The following is a 5,131-nucleotide window of genomic DNA, read 5'->3' as shown; positions in this document are numbered from 1 at the left end:
TTTTGCTGGGAAGTTACTAAATAACAAGAAAAGAAGTATAAGTTCGGGCGCACGTATTAAATATAGCCTTTTCACCTTTCTGAAAATTACCGTCACTTGACAAGCAGGGGTGGTTTTACGCCTAGTTAAAGCATTTCGATAATATGTAGACTTAATGAAATAATTTAAGCGTGTTTGGTAGACCGGTAAAACGGTTACTGAGATAAGCTTATGTAGTCATAGGAGGCGGTGCCACGCCTATTTTTCAAAAATCCGTAATAATCTTACTTCTTTTTAAGATATTGTTGTGAGCATTAACTTTCAGTAAATTAGCAGGAGTAGATTGGCGCTAACACATGTTAGTGCTTGGCCGAGCTTCTCCTCCGATTTGTGGCGTGCGCCTTGATGTTGTCATACAAAAGGTAGGGACTAGGGATGTTCATTTTATTAGAATTTTGCGATCCCGCGATTTTCGGGACATCGTTCATACAATCCCGGGATTTAGATATTCATTGTTTTCCAACATTTAACATAGTTTGAGAAATTGTCCTACCATATAATAAATAATAAATAAATGGGCTTGAAACCTACTTTATTATTTAATTTGAAAATATTTCATTAGTAACAAAACCAAAGACAGTAAATAAATTTATACGCATTTAACAATACTTTAGCGTGTACATATATGATAAAGTAGCTTAAGGCATGTCGAAAAAACCTCGATGCAAAAAAAACTTAAGTCAACATATGTATGTGTTGAGTGGCTGAAAAATAATACTAGTGACAGAAATAAAGGAAATGCCTTATTTTAACCAGTTTAGTCTATATTTATTTTGTTTATTTAAAATAAAATTTGTATTATAAAAGTCTACCTCATTTTGCATAAAATTAACTGAATTTAAATGCGCATTTCAAAACTTGTACAAGAATTATAAAAATGCAAAACAATTTACCAAAATTTCAAACTCTTTACTCAAATTTTTAGAAAAATTTGTGGTACGCAGTTTTATAGCCTATGCAGTTACAAATTATCGTTGATTTTCGGAATTTTTTTAAACGAAGCTGGGCATTTTCTTCCATATATGCTATTAAAGTTTTTTGCTTTTTCAAGTTCCACCAATTCTTCGTTTGATTTGGAAAATTTATCCATAGCTTCCGAAAAATTGGACTGGAGGCTTTCGAAGACCGTCACTAACCGATCCATTTGCTTTTTTTCTTCCAGAATTGTCGGATGCTGAGGACGAAGTAGACGGCAATGGTGATGGCGATATCTGGGTCGGGGATGGTGATGACGGCGATAGCTGGGTCGGAGATGGGGGCAGCGATGAGAGACGGGTTTGTGACTCTGAAACTGAAAATGAATTTTTAGAATTTATGCACATAGATTAAGATAAAATGTAATAAATAGTTTTGCATCAAAAGCACAGTATTTAAATGTCTTCCATCCACACTTACCTTCAAAACTTTCTTCAATTAGAGCCTCTACATTATTTATTGAGAAGCCACCAATTATTTGGTGCACTTGCTCATATAAAGGCCATGATGCAGGAGAGCCTCCTGTTGTTCCCATAGCGAGCGTTGCCAGGGTGACGTTTTTAACGTAATTTGGATGTTTTTTGTATCCTGTTGACGTTTGGACGTTTTTTGTGTAAAAAATGACGTTTTTTAACTTCCCAGTAATTTTTCTCCATGCACAATATATTCAACGTATAGCGTACTATTTGGTTGTAGATTAAGTCTTTACGCACACACTTTCGGCAAATTTGTTACTAAATCTTTTAAGTAGACCTGATTTTGAATTATTTTCTTAATAAATCTTTACAAGCTTTGTTTTTTGCAACAGGTGCCTCAAAAGATATTTATTCTTTGGGCACATATGACTTAAAGAGTCAGTGTTGCCGTTTTAGCCTTTTGGTGGCTAGATTTAGCTACCACATAATTTTTTTGGCCACATAAATTTAAAATTGCCCCTAGCCCTTTTTTAGCCCTTTTTAGAATTTATTTATTTTTGGCATGAAAAAGTTGTATATGCTTAATTTTTTGTTTTTTTTTTTTTGCATTTATGTAAGAGATGAATTTTTAAACTAAGAAAGACTGATATATATACATATATGTATTGTATGTTCCTTACGCTTTTATAAATACATACTGTAAAAGTATTGGGGCTGTTAACTTATCTTTTAACGATTTAACTATAGTTTAAAATAGATAAGTCCACGGCCCTTAATATGCTAAATTTGTTAAATTACCCATGAAGTCTATTGATCGTGTATGTTCTTGTGGTGTGTGCTGGTGTCGTTAGTGGTGAAATTAGCTCAATTTTCTAAGTAAAAAGTATTTTGGCAGAAATTTCTTGCAATATATGAGTCAAAGCCGTATTTGTGGAAGATTACGTTCACGATATTGCAGTTGTGAATTACAAAAAAAACAATGTTTAACAAAATGCTAGAAAAATTATCAAATTTCGGCTCTAATCATTTCGATCTTTCCTCGACCTCATTTGTAAAGAAATAAATATTGTACCAGCATGCTGGTAAGTTTTATGCTTCGCGCCTGATGGTACAATCACTTGATGGAACCAGCAAGCTGGTGTCGTATATTTCCCCTTTTATACAAAAAGGTTTTTGGTTGGATAAAATATTAGCTTTTTTTCCAAAGTTCATTGTTTTTATATACCATTACTTATTAAAAATGTTTACGCCCAGTAGAACTTGAGATCATCGTACGATTACTCGGTGAGTACTCCCTTGGAGTATAGGACTACTCCCCATTGCTCCCTATGCTGCTGTGTATAAGCATGTAATTTTGTATACTCCCTTTAACACGGGATGTCCTAGGGTGGCGAGTAATCCCTTTTACCTCCTAAATGAGCAATCAGGGAGTTCATTCAGAACTTAACTGCTCGCTTAGAATATATCCCATTACTCTCCTAACCGAGCAATATAGGAGTAAAAACCCGAAAAATCTAGTTTAATGCTCCTAAATCATGCCTCAGAGATTATTCTTTGCTTGCTCGCTTAGGAGATCTCCTATTTGACTTCTAAGCTAGTAATAAAGGAGTACAAAACCGACAAATCTATCTTGTAGCTCCGAAATCAGGTCAAGGTTAGTACTCTTTTATATCTCATATAGGGAGATCTCTCTTCAAGTTCTAGTGGGCATGTACACTTATATATGTATATGTAAGTAAACAAATTTAGCTACCATTTTTAGCCACAACGACTTTTTTTTAGCTCTTTTTTTAAAGGAATTTGGCTACCACTAAAAATTTTGCGCGGCAACACTGCCAAGAGTACGCGCTTTTTTTTTATTCTTGGTCTGAGGATCCCGCGTACAAAGGCTTGTTGTGTAAACACCTGAGGTTATAAGGCTTATTACAATGTTTGCAATTGCATATCAAAAGACAAATCAGGAAGAGTTGATTATTGCAACACGCACGCTCGCAAAATCAACATATTCCTTCTTAGCAGAACGTAATTTAGCATTTTCGACAACCGACCACCTAACCAAAGGTCTACAAGAAAAAAAATATTAAAAATCAAAGCGATTCTTTAGCAACCTAAAACTTGCACATTATTACCCTGGAATTTAATAGGCTATCAAACTGCATACTCAAAAAAATTCTAAAAAATCTGAATAAAAACTTGAAAATCTAGCTAAAAGTTTGCAGATTTTTTATAATTTTTGCACAATGTTTGAAGTGTGGATTTATATTGTGTTAGTTATATAATGAGCTAGGCTTTTATGAAAAAATAATAAACAAAAGAAAAACAGCCAAAATCGATCAAAATTTTGATGACTTAATCAGCTGATCACAAGTGTATATATAAAAGGATTTTTATATTAACTATCTCAAAACAGTTTACAATAGTGGTATTCACCAAATTGTTATCAACAGTCGTTGCTTGAGCTCATCTGCTGTTTTGCCAGAATGCCAGGCCACTTGCTCACTTTGGTGAATACCACTAGTTAATTTTAAATGTGCTCTGTCGAAATGACATTTTAATATATAATAAAAGTTTAATAAGAACAATTCTGTGTGCGTACATGGAAAAGACGTTTTTATGTAGGAAATGACGTTTTTTCAGACCAAGAGGGACGTTTACTCATGCCGAAATCCTGACAACACTGCCCATAGCTCTCTTGGCCCTTCTATGAAATATGCGTACAAAGAAGTATTTTATTCTTTCTTGAAAGGATTAATGTTACCCATATTTCGCCGTCAGATTGTCAATCTTCATTTTAACTGATGAGGAGTTGACATTATAGACCTGCATGTGCATTTCAGCAGCCATCTCTTGGTAAACATGGCTGTTTTTCCCAGGCCCCTTCAAATCATCCACTTTTTGCTGCCACAACTCCACAAACACCTCCTCTGCTGCTGCGGTCCATGGACATCTCGTTCGCTTCATATTTTTAATAAATCTTTCTTATTTATTTAACTAAAATCACAAAGAAAATTTAATGAGATGAAATGAAGCAAATTACGGCACAAATATCACAAAATATGTATACGCAAAACAGAATGTAAACAAGTATGTATGTATGTAAGTTAACTCTCGACGAGTTTAAAGGATTAAAAAAAAATATTTTTTTCCGGCTTGTGCCGATCTTTACACCTTTATTTCCCAAAATTAACTAACTGCCATCATTGTCTTACACCTATTTAAAACTAATAAGTCACGTTGCATTGCAAGTGACATAGCGTAGCAATTGTCAGCGTCGCAGCGCCAACGACGTTCCCATATAGCGGTAACGCATCGTCAGCGTTTATTCCGGATGCGCGTGTGGTGTCTTTTGCCCGTGGGACACTGGTAACTGCAGGTTTCGCATGCTTGCGTAGCTGACTTCAAATATTCTTAAACCTATGCCTCGTTGTCACGTTGCAACTGCAGGTGCTATGTTGACCTTGATGGGAGGTTTGGATGTCCAGACACTTGCCAATGAATTGGGCATGTTGTAACTGGAGTTTGTAATGCAGGCACCTTGTGTAAATGTGAGTAATGCAGGTAGCCTATGTAAGCGTGGGAATATTCGTGTGTGGAGTTTAAATGTTAACGGCGTTAACTCCTCCCCTCTTAAAAACGCTTGTCCTCGAGCGTTTGAAAAACTTGGAAAGTCCTTATTTCGGGCGTTGGGACTTGGCTGGTTG

The sequence above is a fragment of the Rhagoletis pomonella genome, unplaced genomic scaffold (assembly GCF_013731165.1).
Source record: "Rhagoletis pomonella isolate Grant_MI unplaced genomic scaffold, Rhpom_1.0 Rhpom_scaffold_00001, whole genome shotgun sequence".
NCBI lineage: Eukaryota > Metazoa > Arthropoda > Insecta > Diptera > Tephritidae > Rhagoletis > Rhagoletis pomonella.
The sequence above is the reverse complement of the archived record's forward strand: the minus strand, read 5'-3'. Positions refer to the sequence as shown.